This window comes from Malaclemys terrapin, chromosome 7 (assembly GCF_027887155.1).
Source record: "Malaclemys terrapin pileata isolate rMalTer1 chromosome 7, rMalTer1.hap1, whole genome shotgun sequence".
NCBI classification, from domain to species: Eukaryota; Metazoa; Chordata; order Testudines; family Emydidae; genus Malaclemys; species Malaclemys terrapin.
Window position 1 is genome coordinate 39,323,543 of NC_071511.1, and position 19,126 is coordinate 39,342,668.

At 46.5% G+C, this 19,126-nt stretch overlaps 1 protein-coding gene across 8 annotated transcripts in view; it reads right to left on the minus strand.

Annotated features, from left to right (window-relative positions):
* The window catches only part of HRH1 (histamine receptor H1), an 82,549-nt gene that overhangs the window by 20,400 nt on the left and 43,023 nt on the right, over positions 1-19,126 (minus strand). The window contains exon 1 of one of the 8 annotated variants that reach the window (XM_054035112.1): positions 13,018-13,359. The exons of the other annotated variants lie outside the window; for them this stretch is intronic. The gene's annotated coding sequence lies outside the window, so the exon portion shown is untranslated. Of the gene's footprint in view, positions 1-13,017; positions 13,360-19,126 lie in introns of those variants that run through there. 8 annotated transcript variants of the gene reach the window in all.

The following is a 19,126-nucleotide window of genomic DNA, read 5'->3' on the forward strand; positions in this document are numbered from 1 at the left end:
GGGGCTGCGCACTCTGGCGGATCAAAGCAAGTTCGATATAACATGGTTTCACCTATAATGCAGTAAGATTTTTTGGCTCCTAAGGACAGCATTATATTGGGGTAGAGGTGTATATGAATACATCATCTAACTTTTCCCAAATACAGAACAAATATGTATTGAACACTTTTGCCTTTTCTGCATTATTGAAAATTTTACCATTTGCATGTAGTCAAGGACCAGTACCATTGTTAGGATTCCTTTTGCTCCTAATATACTTAAAACACCCCCCCCACAACTCTCTTTTTAAAAGTTTTTATTGTCCTTAACTCTAACCATATAGTTCGCTTTATGTCCTTTTGCTTCCCTTATTGATTTTCTACAATTCTTACCTTTTCATTTATATTCATTGCTATCAATTTCCCCTTTTTTCATCTGTTAGAGTTATATTTTTTTTTATAGCTGCTTTAATTTCTCCTCTAAACCATGTTGGTTTTTTTAACCAGTGTAGCCTTGTTTCTAGATTGTAGCTTTTGGGGTATCTCGTAAAAAGTTCTTAAACCGTTCCAAATTATCATTCACATTATTCTATATCAATTCTTTCTCCTAGATGACTTGGCTCACAATTGTTTTCAGCTTTGTGAAATTGGCTCTTTTAAAGCACCAAATACATATTTTACTGGTTTTGATTTTATTCTGGTACAGTTCTTATGCTCCTGTTTGATTTGAAAGTTTCTCTTACCTTCTAGACCACTAAACATAAAACTTTTCTGAAGACCCCTGGTAACTATAGTACCAGTGCATTATTTAGCAATAGGCTAAATAATGGAAAATCACCAAGGGCTGACATCCAATGGAATGACTTAGAAGGATCTGCCTTCACGGAATCCAGAAATTCTCCCAGCCATTCCTCAGGCTTGGCTGCTCCTTGGGTTCCCTTCTATCTGTCTAAGACTCTAGCTCCCTCACCAGAGAAGAAATCTCATCTTGCTCACCCATCCTGGTACGTCATCAATAGCTAACCTACAGCTTCTTCAGAGGCCCCAGTAGCAAGTTCAGCAACAGCACAGCCCTGTTACCATTATTGTAGCATAAGTGGCATGCATGGCAGCTTTGGAACAACCATGATTTAGAGTTCTGTATGTACTAACAAATTATGGATCTTTAGATTACAGCCATCTTTGGGGAATAACTTTTGTGTAACAAAATTGTTTGTTTGGGGGACCCCAGGTAGGTCATTAGGATGGGTCTTTTTACTCCAAACTGTTAATTTGAAACTAGCTATAGCAGGAGTGTAGCGGGGTCGTCACCCCGCTCCTGCCCTGAAGTTCCTAAAACAGCCCTGGGAAATGCTGCGGCGGATGGAAAAGCTATGCTGATTGGGAAAGCAGCCACAGTTCTGGTCAGCTTAATCAAGGCCCAGCTGGCCCTTATAAGAGGACTGTGGGCCAGAAGAAAGAGACACTCTCTCTAGCTTCCCCAGAGAAGGAAGGACCTGGCTGCCTGGGAAGCCAAGGAGGGTACCTAGGGTGGAGCAGTGCTGGGGAGCTCCCGCCTAGCACAGTCCCATGCTGCAGATCTAGTTAAGGGCCCACAAAGAGTACTAGCAGGGTACCTGAAGTGGAGCAGTGCTGGGGAAGGGCAGAGGGAGCTGGGGAGCTCCAGCCTAGCAAAACACCAGGCTGCAGGCCTAGTTAAGGACCCACAAAAGTTACTGGGGCTGCAGAGGGGCAGCTCAGAGATACGCAGAGGTGGCTGGTCCAACCCCCCCTTGCCAATGATGAGTGGTTTACAGACTGCCGTCTGCCCCAGTGAGCGGGGGCTATATGGAAACTGGCAGTAACCACTGAGGCAAGGTGGGGTTGGGGGTTCCCCTGGGAGGGGAAACCCTTGAGTGTGGGGGTACTGCAGTGGGCAGAACCCCTGGGCAAGGGGTGCCGGGGTCTGGGAAGGACACAGGGCCAGCAGCAGGTGAGACACCGGCCTGTAGAGGGCGCTCCGGGCTGGAAGAGCTAATTCCCTGGACAACCAGCAGGAGACGCTGCACCGGTGAGTCGTCGCCTCGCAACAACGAGTGATTAAAATCCATTCATTTGAAATAGAGGCTATGTCTGCACTATACAGCTTTTAGCAACACGGCTGTGCTGCTACAGCCGTGCCGCTAAAAGTCGCGCAGGGTAGCCACTGTTTTGTCGGTAGGAGAGAGCTCTCCTGCCAGCAAAAAACTTCCACCCCCAACAAGCAGCGTTCACACTGGTGATTGTCATCAGCAAAACTTTTGTCTTTCGGGGTGTGTGTGTGTGTTGTTTTTTTAACACCTCTGAACGACAAAAGTTTTGTCTTACACTTGTCAGTGTAGACATAGCCAGAGAAAAGTGCTAAACTGCACAAAATAAGGCCCATATCTGGCAAGCCACAGAACCTGCCCTGCTTCCCTAAACCAGAATATGTTTGAAAGGGATTTGTTTGTATTATTCATATTACTGAAACTCACTCCTGAAGCGTTATCACATTAGCAGGTAAAGGTCTCAGAGCTTTTAAGCATTTATTGTTGCTAGGGCAACAACTTCTTTGGTATCCATATGAGATGGAGAAGTGTTTGTCTTTCACTCCCTAGATCGAGTCCCTAGGAGGCAAACTGTGTCACTGCAAAAACAAATGGGACAAAGAAACAAACCTGGCGGTAGCAAGTTACTAAAATCAGGAATGTCCTGAGAAAATCTAGATGAATCATGCCGACTCTAACTGCACAGTACAGGAAGTCCTGTCAGGCAGTATAATACCTGCACCTGCAGAAGGCTTTGTATAAACAGATGAACTGCACATGTGGAATCAAGAAGCATTCACCTGTCAGTTTCTTACTTAGCAACTAATAGCTTGAGAAATGGCAGCCTACGTAAACTAGGATTTTCCTTGGGAATGTAAGGGGGGAACGGTTAAATAATAACCAGATTTTTATTACAACAGTGCTTAGAAGCATCAACCAGGTTGAACCCCATTGTGCTAGGCACCATACAAACACAGAAAATGACAGCCCCTGCCTCAGAGACTAATAGTCAAAATTCAATGGGAATCCGGCATCTCACTCACCTTTAAAATCCCAGCCCTAATAATACTGAATTTCACATTCAGAAGGTAGATGACCGATCAACTGAAAGTCTGGCTGTTAGTAAATCTCAGGCTACTTCTGCCTGTTTGATTTATTTTTAACATTTTCATTTATTTTATTTTATTATTCAATGATGTGTCAATTATTTTCATTTCTGGAAACAGACTTTTATATGAATAAAACTGTCTCAATTTCAGTGGGCTTTAGTCAAGATCATACCATATACCTTGCCCTCTTCAAATGAACCCACAACAAGTGTCTATGGCTTTGGAAATGTTACCTATAAGTGTGCTGCTCATGGCTTTCTTTCTTCCTTCTCTTACTATCGCTCATTAGCAAATTGCTACCTCAGAAAGTAGATACCTGTAAAATTATGGGCAATGCTGATCATAGTTGGTCTAAAGAGAACTAGCACATAGGTTTTGTTTTAGGGTTTTTTTTACTCTACGTTGTTTTGTAAGTCATCATTATAATGAATACATCTTTGCTTACTGATTTTGTCTATTCTTGGTTAGCACAGTTTGATTATTTCCTGACTTCTATACAGCAGACATTAACAGGGCAGGTTTCTTGCATTGATTTACTTCCTTTGTGTAGAGCATCAGTGAGCTTCGGTTATGTCAACACTAATCTGATAACATAATTTGTTAATTGCTGCTTAAGAACCAGTAAAAGAGGACAGAACTATATTATTAGGAGCGGCAACAAAGCCTTTTCTTGCTGATAATATTGGAGTTCTATTAACAATCAGATATTTAAGGCTAGATCCTGCCCCCTGCTGTGCTGGAGTACAAGGTGGGAAAGGGAGGAAATGGAAGCCTCTTTTTCCCTAGGCAAGGAGGAGGGCAGCATGTTTCCAAATGCAGGAGAGGTCTAGGTGCCGGGGGGAAGCTGCCATTAGAGCTAGTGCACCAAATCCCCATGGGCTTGGTCCATTAGTTATTTGGTATTCTCAGCCTCCTACTATGTATAAAGGCAGCAGGCATCAACACCTAGCTAGGGCTCTGTTCATCATAATATAGAGCACACCCTCTTCACCAGACTGCCTTGTGGAATCCTAGTCTGGTAGGCAGGAGTCTTATGGCAGAGGATGTACTGGGCAGCATCTCTGCTCATCCTCACTGTACCAACCAGGGGAGGGGTTGACTCTGATGATCCTGAAGACTTTTGTCAGATAAAAGTCAGTTTTGGATCCTGAAGTGCCTAACCTTTTGCTCATAAATCAGACTCTTCTTATGATGTAACATGTGACTGACTCTCAATAGCTACTGCAAGTTACCGACGTACACCAAGAGGAACACATGCCCCTTACTACGTATAATACACTCTGTGTTAGGGCTGCTATGTTGGCCAACCCCAGGGATTGAAGCAGTGATCTCCAGCTAAAAAGCACAAGTCCCTCTAGCTTGAGCTAGCATGCCAGGCTTTCTGAAGGTAAGAGCAGTAACAAACCCATATATTTTGTGGACTGGACACAGAGAGGGATAAAACACACACTGAGTGGGAGGGTTACAAGTGCAGAAAGACCCTTATTGTCTTAGGGGGAGAAGGGATCAGTGACCTGTGGGGCATTACTGCTCTGTCTCTGAAACATCCAAGGGTGGGGCAGCCAGGGAGCACTGGATTGTCCTTTTGCCAGCCCCATGAGAAATCCTTGAGAAAACCAATAACACACCTGTCCAGTAGAGAGTGTATTTAAAAAAAAATCACAAAAACCATTGCTGGGAAGCCACTACCAATTTTATGTTAAAATGTCCATGGTGCACTCTCAGGAATCACCTGCGGGAAACAATGCCAAAGACTTCATTAGATACAGTCGGGGCTGAACAACGAGGAAGATCTATATTCCTTTTATACTATTTTCTGATCTATAAAATATCTGTTGAGGATTCCCTCAAAGTCATACAGACTAAGAAAAGTGATAGACAATCTCCAGCTGTCCATAAGCCTAAAGATTCAGTTAACATTGCTGTCATTCAGCATAGCATTTACTGTACTATACATAAACACAGTGGTGTTGACGTCACTAGGCCTCACCCTAGGTAACTCGGGAGGGTGGAAGGCCACTGAGTGTCAATGAAGCCTTCCTGCACTAGGCCTAAGTGAACCAAACTCTATCCTTCCATGTTTAAACTCTAATCAACCTCAAAAGCCAGGTGCAATTGGAATATGTAAGCAACCAGTTATCTGTGTGCAACCCCCTGCTCAAGCAGTAATAATGAGGCCTGCATGTTTCTGGCTGAAGGGAAAAAGGACAAGATAACGGTTTAAAGAAGTTACTAACAAGCTAGGCTTATAGCTGCCAAGAATGACTTAACTATTACCAGGGATGGGAGGGGTAGAGGGAGGAGGGGGGGGAGAAAGGGAGGGCTAGAGGGGAAAGGGGAGGGGGGTGAGGCTTAACTGCAAAATGTATAAAAGAAGAAAAACTGTTCCTGTTAATGTGCTTGATTTGAGACTTGCCAGTCTCCTTGCATCGCTTTGGGATCCCAAATAAACTTTGTTTGCTTCTCCACCTGGTGTGTTTATTGACGCGAAGCACACCGGGCAACGAACCCGCTGTTGCTTTGCCTTGGGCACTCTGTGCTGGCAACAGTTTTGGCGCCCAACGTGGGGCTCGAGGCTGAAATTTAGCCTTGCCCGGACCCCTCTCGGAGGTCGACAGATTGCGGCGACGACCGACGCCCAGCGCGCACCGGTGACTTTACCGGAGGCCTCGGCGAAGACGTGGTTTGGTCGACCCCGGAGGGCACAACGGTGCAACGCGCTCGAGTAGTGGAGAAGCAGCTGCGGGCGACGGTGGGGAACCGGTCCCATGGATAGGGCGACGGTGCAGAACCGGACCCTTGGATAAGGTAGGAACAGTCCAGTGGGGACTTTATCTGTCTTGACCTGGGGACGCCCAGTGTCTACCTGTTATGACCTGGGGACGCCCAGTGTCTCCCTATGGGGCAGGGACAGAGTATGGCAGGCAGGGTAAGGTGTACACCCTTGGAATGCATTCTGGTGAATTGGAAAGTGTTTGGCGCAAATCCAATAACTAAAAGTAAACTGAAAAGGTTCTGTACAGTAGACTGGCCTCAATATCAGCTAGAGGACCAGGAAAGGTGGCCACCGGAAGGATCACTTAATTATAACACGATCCTTCAATTACTTCTGTTTTGTCAGCAAACGGGTAAATGGAATGAACATATGTATGTACAGTTGTTTATGTTGCTAAGAGATAGGTTAGATATTTTGCAAAAGTGTAATTTGACTCCGACAGGTTTGGTAGTAGCTACTGTTAGTCCCCAGAACCCCCCCCCCCACAGCTGTAATGGCAGGTCCGGTGTCCCCTTCGGCTATCACACCCCCACCATATAAAGACAAGGTGTCTCAGGTCCCAGAGATTGCCCCCTCGGTGGAATTTTATCCGTTGATCACTGAGACCATGGTGTCCAGACATGGCTCAGATAGGAATCAGGCCACTACTATGCAGGTTTACACCCATGTGCCTTTTAACCCGGTGGACCTAGCAGCCTTTAAGGCACAGGTAGGGGAATTCTCTACGAACCCAAGCAAGTTTATCTCAGTCTTTGAAGGGTGCCTGGCTAGCTGTAAGCCTGACTGGGATGATTGTAATGTCCTTATGCGGACCCTGCTGTCTGAGGTGGAGCGTAATCAGGTTGTGTCTAAAGAAAAGGAAAAGAGGCAAGCAAAAATGATGGTCGCAGCAGTACAGGCCGGTGGCAGGGGAAAATTCCAGGAAGGTGGAAGGGGCTGGGGAATGAGAGGACGTGGGCGCCCTGGCTCACAGGAAAGGTGTCTGGGTCGCAACCAGTGTGCCATATGCCGGAAGGAGGGACATTGGAAAAATGAGTGCCCCGAAAGGGAAGCTACCCCTATAATGACAGCGAAGGATCAAGAATAGGGGTGTCAGGGAAGATGGACTATCCTGCCCCTGGAACCCCAAGTAAAAATGCGGGTGGGAGATTCGGACATAGACTTTTTAACAGACTCTGGAGCTGCACGAACCGCCGTAAACCAACCCCTGCAGCTGCCTGTGTCAGAGTCCCTCACTGTGGTGGGTGCCACAGGGAAAGGAACCAAGTGCCCAGTATATGCCCCAGCGGAATGTGCTTTGGGAAACAGAACTCTATCTCACAAAACTGGTTTACCTCCCCGATTGTCCAACACTTCTACTAGGACGGGACCTGCTTTGTTGCTTAGGAGCCACCCTGCATTTCACCCAAGATGAAATAACCCTCACCTTACCCCCAGAGAATGCCTGGATAATGACCCTTGCAACTGAGCCCTCAGCTTTGCAAGCCCCAGAGTGGAGCCAGTGGAAAGACAAAAGGAGGGTTAAAAAGCAGCTTTGCTGGACAGTACTGGCCCAGGGATTTAAAAATTGCCCCACTCTGTTTGGCCAGGCCCTGGCCAGGGACTTGGAGGAGTGGGACAATGAGGACAGGGTCCTCCTCCTGCAATATGTGGATGACTTGTTAATTGCCGCTGTGGGTCTCATCCCTTGCCTTAAAGCCACTGTGAGCCTCCTGAACTTTGTTGGACTCCTCAAAAGTGGGTGTGCTCGTCCTGGTTTGTTGCTCCAAAGCTCTGTATAGAAGTTATTTTACTGGAAGGGTGTATAATGGCAATGTGTATGTGTTCATTGTTGGGAAAAGGTGTATAAGTGAAGAGTGGAAGTTTCCTTTGTAAGTTAAAAGAAGCCAAGAAGGAGAGCAGGAAAAAGAACAGAACGAGTTAACTGAGGGAAAAAATATAGCTAGCAAGCTCAGTCCAAAGATAAGATGCTGGCACCATCCAAGGACACTACCCAGAGCTAAGACTTGGCCGACAGCCAAGAAAAGGGGGGGCCTGAATGTGCCCAAGCAACTATGAGATCTGCAAAACATTGCCAGGCATTAATGAAATATGTTAGGTTTCTTTTCTCACAGATAAAAGAAGTGCTACCCAAAGACCCTAGCAGCCCTGCCATTCATTGAAATAAGGAGACTGAGTCTACGTAAGGTCCATCAATGAAAAACTGCTTTGGCTCCACACTGGAAAGGCCCTTTCCAAGTCCTGTTAACCACCAACACCGCTGTGAAGTACCAAGGACTGCCCACCTGGACCCAGGCTTCTCACTGTAAAAAGACCCCTCCACCTCGGGAGGACTCTCCGACTGATGATAAGCCTATTTAAAGACAGGGTGATGTGCTAGTAACCTCTCCCCTGTATGATGCTGAACCACACTGTTTCGGGAAAAGAGAAGAAGGAACACTTGCTTCACTGAAACCACAAAGTCCAGGAATTCCTGACTACAAAAGACATTAAGAACTGACCCTGGTGAAGAAACAAAGAATTATACGCTGGCAGGGAGGCTCTTAGACCCCTGGCCTCCCAGGTACAGGCTGAATGTCTAGTCTGCCAAAAGAACAACCCTCGAGCTGGAGTGTCAGTGCCATCAGCCACTCTGGAACCTACCCCAGGCCCGGGGCTGGTTTGGCAAATAGACTTTACTGAGTTCCCCCGGACCCAAAGATTCAAATACCTTTTCGTCTTGGTGGATCGATTCAGCGGATGGCCTGATGCCTTACCCCTTGTTTTGCTCCACATTCGCGCTCTCCCAAAGGGCAGGTTAGGGCTCAGTCCCTTCGAGATTATGTTTGGAAGGGCATGGCCTATGAATGGTACACCGGTTCTGGCAGGGGAGTGGGAAATGGGGTGTGGCTTTTTATCTCAGTACATGTGCTCTCTGTCTGCTGTTCTCTGTTCTCTCCACAGGTATACCAGAGATTTGCAGCCTCTCCCGCTGGATGCCCCTGTCCATTCCTTGCAGCCAGGCAATTCCGTTCTCGTTCGGACCTGGAAGGACAAGCCTCTCCAAGAGAAGTGGAAGGGACCCCACACCGTCCTGCTGGTCTCCCACACAGCAGTAAAGGTCAAGGGACACAAGAACTGGATTCAATCACTCCCGTCTGAAGGCAGTGCCCGCTCCTGAATGGTGGACCATCCAGCCTACGGAAAAAGACTACCAGCGACGACCTGAGACTTAAACTGTTATTCAAAAGACAATAAGGCCTGCTGGGAATGCCCTGTGGTCTCTTTGGACAGTCGCAGCGCACTCCCCGTGAAAACTCTAAGCGTTGGTTGTGTTTACTCTCACAGGGCCGGCCTAATCTGGTGGCCTGGTCCTTTTGTTTTTAATCTGCCTACTATTGGTAATTGATATTTTGTGGGTATTTGGGGAATTGTAATTATTAGGCCCTAGGGTCACCTGCCCAGCATGAGTTCAGGTCCAGGGTCTGCCACAGTGGTACTTTTTGCCATAGGGACACTCCTTTCATTACCTCCCGTTCCCCCCAGGCACATGTGGGATGGAAAGGGATCCCTACTAACTTGGAAACAAACACATATGAGTCCTTGAAGGTTTGCTTTGCCCAAGAGTTTAACCTCTCTAACTGCTGAGTATGCTCCCAAATCCCGCACCACGCAGCAGGGTTACCCTGGAGGGTGGTCCCCCAAAATTGGTCAGATATCTGTTGGGGATGGTTCAGTAGGGGAAGAAATACCTTGGGTATCCCCTTGTGACAAAACTGTACCATTGAATCCCAGTATGCATTAAGGGACAACCCCTGGCCGCTCCAGGCAGCGTAAATCTTTGTATGCCACCTCAGAGCCCATTAAGGAAGGAGACAGGTTGGGTATGATCCTCCTCCCATCCTATGGGGTGGAACGGCTAACCCAATTTTATCATAGGCTCTCTGTGTTTCTCACCACATTCGCCAATGAAACCTTGGCCATAGAGAAGAGCCTTAACTCAGAGCTATACCAGCTCCGGTTGCTGTCCCTGCAAAACAGACAGGCCTTAGATTATGTTTTAGCCTCCAGGGCGGGGTGTGTGCCCTTATTGGGAATGAATGTTGTACTTATGTCCCGGAAAACTCACAGGACATTAACAAGCACGTCCTGTCGGCCAAACAGGCTTTCAAGCAGTAGAAGGCCCAGGAAAGGAAACCCACAGTTTTCAATTCCCTTTGAAGTTGGTTGCCCACCCTAGGAGGACTGGGGGGTGGCCTTGTGCGTCTCCTCCTCACTGGTGTGGTACTGTGCCTGGTCACCCTCCTCCTAATTGCTTGTTTTAAAATGCTCCTCCGTAAGCTTTGTGCCCCCCCGTTCCTCAAAAATCCCGGCATACCCTCTCATTGAAAACTCCAGCTTCATAGCACTTAATCATATCTTGTCCACAGAATATGAGAAAACTCAGCCAAAAGCTTGTTGAGTATTCTCAAAGGAGGGAGTTGTTGACGTCACTAGGCCTCACCCTAGGTAACTCGGGAGGGTGGAAGGCCACTGAGTGTCAATGAAGCCTTCCTGCACTAGGCCTAAGTGAACCAAACTCTATCCTTCCATGTTTAAACTCTAATCAACCTCAAAAGCCAGGTGCAATTGGAATATGTAAGCAACCAGTTATCTGTGTGCAACCCCCTGCTCAAGCAGTAATAATGAGGCCTGCATGTTTCTGGCTGAAGGGAAAAAGGACAAGATAACGGTTTAAAGAAGTTACTAACAAGCTAGGCTTATAGCTGCCAAGAATGACTTAACTATTACCAGGGATGGGAGGGGTAGAGGGAGGAGGGGGGGGAGAAAGGGAGGGCTAGAGGGGAAAGGGGAGGGGGGTGAGGCTTAACTGCAAAATGTATAAAAGAAGAAAAACTGTTCCTGTTAATGTGCTTGATTTGAGACTTGCCAGTCTCCTTGCATCGCTTTGGGATCCCAAATAAACTTTGTTTGCTTCTCCCCCTGGTGTGTTTATTGGCGCGAAGCACACCGGGCAACGAACTCACTGTTGCTGTCCTCGAGCACACCTGTGCTGGCAACAGTGGGATCAGTGCATATGTGCGCATACGCTCTGGACAGACTTTCAAAACTAGATTTGACAGACTTTAGTCTCCTGCTAAAGCCACAACAGCTGAAGCTGCCAGTTTACAAAAAGCAGCCACAGACATATGCTAGCAACCAGCAGGGTTATAAGCCAGAATGTTTCAATATGAGCTAGAAATGTCCAGTAAATGTATATTGTCATGTTTCCATATGGACCAGAAATGCCTTAATGGACATTAAGTCCTGTAACTGGAGAAAGTATCAGTGAAAACAGAAATAAATAGTGCTGAATTTTTTGTTCAAAGCCAAGAATGGATAAGAAACACAATGTGACAGTGAGCTGGTAGGAATTTCATACTGAAAATTATCAGAAGTTCTGCTCAGCCCTTTATTTGTGTTGCTGCTTGTTTGAAAGGATAGTGAAAATACACTCCAGAGACACATATTGGCAACATATCTAGACACAACATTGCAGGTGGCGAATGGGTACCATAACAAAAGGATGCTGCATAGTATTACGAAAGGAAAAATTACCATGATTACACATATATGCAATGTACTGTACTGCTGAAATTAATGAGACAGAAAACATACAAGGACAAATATTAAGGACCAAAAGTACTGTATCTACATAAAGTGTTTAGTGATTATATCTTATACAAGTGAAACAGACAATGCTCCAAAAAGTATATATTAACAGTTAGTTAAGCCTCAGCCACCTGCAGAAAATATGACTTTTTCCTTAGTTAATAGGAGGCACACAAATGAACTGAGTCATTGCAGACAAACGAAACACTGGCTTGGATGGAAAAGTGTATGTGCTAGAACAAATTCATTACAAAAATGAGACATCCGCCCCAGACTGTTTTCTCTGCTGAAGAAAGGCAGAGCTATCCACAAGAAATGTTGAAAAACAAACATGACAAGAATATGAAAACATATTTCCAGAAAAATTGCCCCTGAACCATTTCTCACTCCAGGCTCAAAATGCCAGAGAAAACCCCTCTCCGACTTGCCTGACTCACACCATCAATCTCATCATGTAGAAAAGGTGAGCAGGATTTGTTCCCAGAAGCAACTGAGGTTTTAATTGCTGATATATAGCACCCTACTGAATTTCCATGAACAGACGCCAATCTGTTCTCAGTGCTTTAGCTCATTAATTGCCACCAGGTTATGCAACAGACAACTAGCGGTGTTGATTTTTGTCATGATTTGTACCAATTTGCATCTTCATTAAGTATAATGAAATGCAAAGATGCAAGCTAGACATTGGTCTTCATTTCCCTGTCTGTGGTTCACTGTCAGGATGGGGAGATAGAGACAAGCAAGCAGCCCAGGAGATAATATAATATACATTATAGCTTTAGTGGACCAACAAAACCCAATCCACCTTATAAAGGTCAAATGTTTATCCCCCCCACAAAGCCTGAGGGAATAGGTTTCACATAGGAGACTTTTATGAGTGTTGGAAGAGCCTCATCTGGGCAGCAGTGAACAGCATACCATAACAAAAGGATGCTAAAATGCTAAATAGGTTGTGATGGGTTGGATCACAGAAAACCCCCTTGGGACTACCATCTGATGTGCTGAGACCACCTCTGAGCACATTTTCCCTGCCAGCTTGGGACTCCAGAGCCTTGCCTTGTTTGACACTCTTGCCTGCTGCAAACACAGACCCAGGTCTGAACCACGTCCCCCAAAAGCTGCAAGCTTAACTGAAAACAGTTTAAGAAGTGTTCCTGTCTCCAACACTCAGATGCCCAGCTCCCAATGGGGTCCAAACCCCAAATAAATCTGTTTTACTCTGTATAAAGCTTATACAGGGTAAACTCATAAATTGTTCACCCTCTATAATACTGTCAGAGAGATATGCACAGCTGTTTGCCCCCTCCCCCCCCCGGTATTAATTACTTACTCTGGGTCAATTAATAAGTAAAAGTAGGATTTAAGTGGTTCCAAGTAATGACAGACAGAACAAAATGAATGACCAAGCAAAATAAAATAAAATACGCGAGTCCAAACCTAATACAGTAAGAAAGTGATTACAGATGAAATCTCACCCTCAGAGATGTTCCAATAAGTTTCTTTCACAGACTGGATGCCTTCCTAGTCTGGGCACAATCCTTTCCCCTGGTATAGCCCTTGTTCCAGCTCAGGTGGTAGCTAGGGGATTTCTCATGACTGCAGCCCCTTTTGTTCTGTTCCAGTCTCTTATATAGCTTTGCCAAAGACGGGAATCCTTTGTCCCTTTCTGGGTTCCCACCCCTCATTCTAACTGGAAATTCACCAGGTTAAAGATGGATTCCAGTTCAGGTGACATGATCACATGTCACTGTGAGACCCCCAAGTCTTCATACCTCCAGGCCTGACTTACAGGAAGGCCTGCAAGCAAACAGAGCCATCCATAGTCAGTTGTCCTAGTTGATGGGAGCCATCAAGATTCCAAGCCACCATTAATGGCCCACACTTTGCATAATTACACTAGGCCCTCAGAGTTATATTTCATATTTCTAGTTTCAGATACAAGCGTGATACATACATACAAATAGGATGACCACACACTCAGTAGATTATAAGCTTTGTAATGATACCTTATGAGACCTTTTGCATGAATCATATTCAAGTTATATTATATTCACACTCATTAGCATATTTTCATAAAATCATATAGAGTGCAATGTCACAATGGTATTGCCATCCTTACTTCTGCGCTGCTGCCTGCAGAGTTGGGCCCTCGGTCAGCAGCCGTCACTCTGGTCACCCAACTCTGCAGGCAGCAGCGCAGAAATAAGGGTGGCATGGTATCGTATTGCCACCCTTACTTCTGCGCTGCTGGTGGTGGTGGCGCCGCCTTCAGAGCTGGGTGCCCGGCCAACAGCTGCCGCTCTGTGGCCGCCCAGCTCTTAAGTCAGTGTAGAAGTAAGGGTGGCAATACTGCAACCCCCCTAAAATAACCTTGTGACCCCCCCCGCAACTCCCTTTTGGTCAGGACCCCCAATTTGAGAAATGTTGATCTCTCCCATGAAATCTGTATGATATAGGGTAAATGCACACGAAAGACCAGATTTCATGGAGGGAGACCAGATTTCATGGTCCGTGAGGCCTTTTTCATGGCTGTGAATTTTGTAGGGCCCTACATATGCTGTAAAGTACCTCCAAATAACTAGCCTATTCTGTTAGGGCCAGAGTCAACCTGCTTAGCTGCTGTTCATGGAAGTACTTTCCTTGAAGGACAGAAAATGCAATCTAATAATTAACTACAGGGAACTGGGACTTACGATCCCTCCATTTCCAGCTCTGACACTGACTCACTGTGCAAACTTGGTCTTGTCACTTCACCACTTTATGGCTGTAAAATTAGGATAATACCTCACATGACAGTTATGAGGCTTAAAGTTTATGGAGGGTTAAAAGGTGCTACAGAATCACCAAGTTTTATGTCATAAAATAGCCCACTTCATTATACTTGTTTCTCCCTAGGATGTGACCCTACACTGGTGAAGTCCATTGGAGCTTTATTATTGACTTCAGTGGGTGCAAGATTAGCCCCTAAAGTAGTACACTAATTCCTTCTGACAAGTGACTATTGATTTTGAAATCTGTGTAAGTGGTGTCCATTAGTATTTCATGCAAGGGATAAGATCAAGGTTGAAAGTCTTTCTACATGCACCAGTAAGAGTCATTTTCTACTGATCATATGTTGGAGTTGCACCACAAAGATCTCAGGAGAACAAAGCTGGTGACTGATCAGTGCTAAACATGGCAATATTTGGAAGTGTATTTTTGCTCAAACTCTCCAGTTAGACTCCATTCAGAAATGTTTACCTTTTTCAATAACAAATCCCCATGCAACATTTGCAAGGCACCAAAAGAATCTTTTTCTATTTAAATTATGAAGTTGATAGCTTGCGTTCTGTCAGAATCTAGGTGACTAATTTTGGAAGGAACAATTTGAAAGGGAAAAAATAAAGGCATTTAAGCAAAGATTCCATTCTATGGGGAGGATTGCTTTTAGGGACTGTACATTCTCCCAGCTAATAGAAAGAGACAAGACAAATGTGAAAAGGCAAGTGTTTAATCCAGCCTTATCTCATTCTGACTAGACCAGCTGAAATAGTCTCACAATAGTTTTATACAAGTGGTGCAAATGTTCTTACAACATAATAGTGTTTCTTGAGCAATGAGCTGCTAAAGTTACCTTTAAAAAAATTCCACAATTTATAGCTATTACCAGTGAGAAATCAAAGTGCCTGAACATACGAACAGCTATATTTGATTTGCAAACATCTTCTTATGACATGCTTAAATATTAAGGGGGAGATCCTGAATTCTGCATGACACTGCAGAGGCACCAAGCAGGCGGTTAGCCCATGGATTTGGACACCTGAGGTTTCCATATCTAGGGAGGAAACTGCAGGCAGCACAGGACCACAGCAGGCACTCCTACCCCATCTCCCCCCAGCTCCTGGTGTAGGCAGTGTTTGCAGTAAAAGGGAGCAAAGCCAGAATGTCAGTATATCCCAGTGATCCCTGGGCATCAAAGCAACTCTTAGCAGCAGTTGGCAGCAGGCACAAAACAGAGCAGACCTGAAGCTGCTCTACTTTATGCTGTGTGCCAGCCTCTCTCACCCATCTCAAGCTGCAAAGTGCACCTCAGTAACTGGGCCAGTGAGCTACATTCTGATTCTATCTTTGGGAGCCAGAGCTGCAATGTAAGAAGGTGCAAATGTGTAGCACCCAAATGGTACCCACGAGAGACATTCTACTTGTGGAGGGCAATGGCAAGCCAAATGTCTCTGGGGAGAGTGAGGGTGCAGTGGGGAGAGTGTGCTCAGATGTAGCAACTACTCTACCTTTCAAAAAGTGCAGCATTTGGCTTCCACAGCACCTGACTGAGTCCTCAGTGGAGGGGCAGCAGTGGTGAGATTGTTTCTAAACTCCCTGTCAACTCGTGCCTCAGCTTAGTTCTTGAGCACTCAAGGAGCCCCATTCTGGCTGCCTCTTGTTTAGGTGTGTGTGGAGCAGGGGGCAGTGAGAACTAAAGGCAACTGTCCTTGTTTGAAATGCGGTATCCTGTGGTGTGCCCACCACCTAGATATTAACAACGCTGCTCTCTGCATTGCTTTTTCTCCTTTTCTGTGTGACAAAGCTTGATTCTCCCCCTCTTATATCTTTACAACAGAGACCAATATGATATACACACCAAAATAATGAATGTGCTTCATTCACTTCCTTGGTAGGGTACTAACATTTGTGATGTCAATACATCAATAATTCATTATAGGTGTAATAAATTACAGTTTCTGAAGGTCTTGTGGATGTTCTGATAACTTCATTACAACGTAGAGGGCCAAAGTGTAGTTATACATTCCATTGCAGCTACCACTAAAACTTCAGACACATCCCTACATAAAAATCAGTCAGTGTTGCAAGTGCATTTATGGAGTTCAGCTAACACTTCAAAAATAATTATACTTTCTATAGCTTAAAAAAACCCCAAACCTAAATGTCAAGAAGTCTAGTAACGAGTAGTTAAAGAATCCAGTCAATTCGAATTGCCCTATCACCCCATCCAAATTACATCATCCGCCCAAATTTAAATTTGTCCCCTCATTAAAAATAGTATATGCACAGGTCAAAACAACAACTATAAATAGAACATGATTACAGTTTTTAATGTAGAAAAAAGACAGGCTTTCCTTTGTCTCCATCTCTGCATCTCTCCCTTCCCTGTAGCCTCCTTACTCAACATCCATACTAGTCCCCCTGTCCACTTCCATCCATGCCCCCTCAGTCCCTTCCATCATCCGCAGTCAGTACTTGCTTATCTCCTAAACACTAACATTTGCTAAGAGAAAAAAAATAGGCGGGGAAATCATTTTGAAAGGTTGTTTTGAAATATAAGCAGACAGTGCCATGAAATCACTGCTTGTACTGCCTTTTACTGTTTGGAAAGGGAATGAGTCATTCCTGGGGCATGAATAGCAGAACTGACAGGTAAGAGGGTCAGTGTATTAGTTAGCGCTTTAGGTAGTGCAATCAGTGTGACTGACTCTTAGATGAGAATATCAATTCACTCAGAGATTTTCATTCATGAACATCCAGTCATTTGGATGACTAAGATGTTGCTGACACAGAAAGGAGGAAAGGCTGGGCTTTACGTCAGCAATCCTGGACTGCTTAAGCTACGGGTATGATTGAATCACATGTTTAAAAAAATGATAAGCAGCATCCATGCTAAGTGCTCCTGCAAGTCTTCTAATAGATTTGAATGCTGGAAAGGATGTGGCGATATATGTAAATCTGTATTTCTGTTCTCCTTTCCCTGGAGACAGCGTGCAGAAATATTCCAACACTTTACTGAATACACATTTACAAAGGTTGGGAGTTAGGTGCCCAAACATCAATGGAATTTAGTGGGATTTGGGCAACCGTATCCAGGGCCGGCTCTAGGCACCAGTGCTCCCCAAGCATGTCCTTGGGGTGGCACTTTCCAAGGGGCGGCACTCCAGCCCCCCCCTTTTTTTTTTGCTTGGGGTGCAAAAAGCCAGGAGCCGGCCCTGAACCAAGATATTTATTCCCTGTCAGCTGAGGCTTTCAAGCTGAGCTGGAACTGACACTGCAGTTCTGGCTTCAGTAGATAGATGGCGCTCATGGCAGCCTGAGTTGCACAGGCTGAACTAAAAGAAGAACAGGAGTACTTGTGGCACCTTAGAGACTAACAAATTTATTAGAGCATAAGCTTTCGTGGACTACAGCCCACTTCTTCGGATGCAGTTCAGGCTGCCCTGCCGCTGGAGAGCCAGAGCATCATCCCCTGGAGCTGAGCCCCTCTCGCCGCTGCAGCCTGGGCTCAGCTCCGGGGGATGATGCTCTGGCTCTCCAGCGGCAGGGCAGCCTGAACTGCAGTCCAGCCTGTGTGTGAGGAGCCGGGGAGGGAGGGAAGTGGGGCCTGGAGGAGGAGGGGTCCTGCTGCTGCTGCTGCTCTGCTCTGAGTCTCCCCAGGGAGGCGCGGCGTTTCCCCACCCGAGTGGGCTGTGCAGGGCGCCGCCGGGCTGGGAAGGGGGAGCGGATCCCGGCTCGCACGTTGACGGGGCGAGTGGCTGGGCAGCCCGAGCTGCCAGGAAACTGCCGCCGTCCCCTCCTGCCCCCGGACCTAGCCCGCCGTGCACCTCCCCCGCCTCAGCCCCACGCTGCCTGCCCTGGGCGGGGAGAGGCAGAGCCCGGCTCCGTGCGGGGCAGCGGATACTGCCCCACCAGGGGACCCCCGCGTCTCGGGCACCTGGGTCAGTGTCTGTCCTCTTGGCTCTGCCTGCACGGGTCTGGGGAAGCAGCTGTCAGTGCCTGCCCCTCTCAGCCCTTGCACCCCCCATTCTGCTTGCAGCCCCTCCACTTGTACCTCCCCCCATCTCTCCTTCGCCATACCCCTTACCCTTGTACGCTCCCTTCACCCACATCTCTCCCCTTGTACCCTCCCCCAGCCCTCTCCTCCCACCCCTCCCCCCTTCCCCTGCACCTCTTCTCCTGATACCCCCTCTCCTCCTCCACCCACCTCCAAGAGTACATCACACCCTGCTTCTCTGCCAGTGTAGAGCCCCCAAGCACCCCCACACCCGCTCCTCTGCCTGAACCCTCTTTACTAGATCCCCATCCCTTTCTGGGTACAAGGTTTGAGGGTTAGTCCCTATGCCTTCAATCTGCATTTGGAGCACTAAAGATGGGGCTGTGGGGGATGGTGTGGTGGGGGGAGATTTATACTAAAGTGAAATAAAAATAGGAGAAATGGTTTGATCCCCACTGCAAGTGTAAACGGGGATTGCTGTGGTGAATGAGGAGATCACGTTTGTGGGGGGACCCCAGGGCTGGGGCAGCGGGGGGGGGGGGGGGGGGGGAGGGCACTGGTAGGGGGGGAGAGAGCCCAGGCTGGGGGCAGCCAACATTTTTTTTGCTTGGGGCGGCAAAAAATCTAGAGCTGGCCTTGACCATATCCTTAAGGCTCCTTTGAAAGTCCCACCCCAAAACCTTAGTACAGCACCAGTGAGATGCAAGGAATGGATGGCAGTTACTGCTGTCTGTAATGTTGGTACCTAGACACCATAGTAATAGACACATGATAGAGTGATTCAATAGGAGGTATTCTTGAGTGTTATATGACTCATACAAGAATAT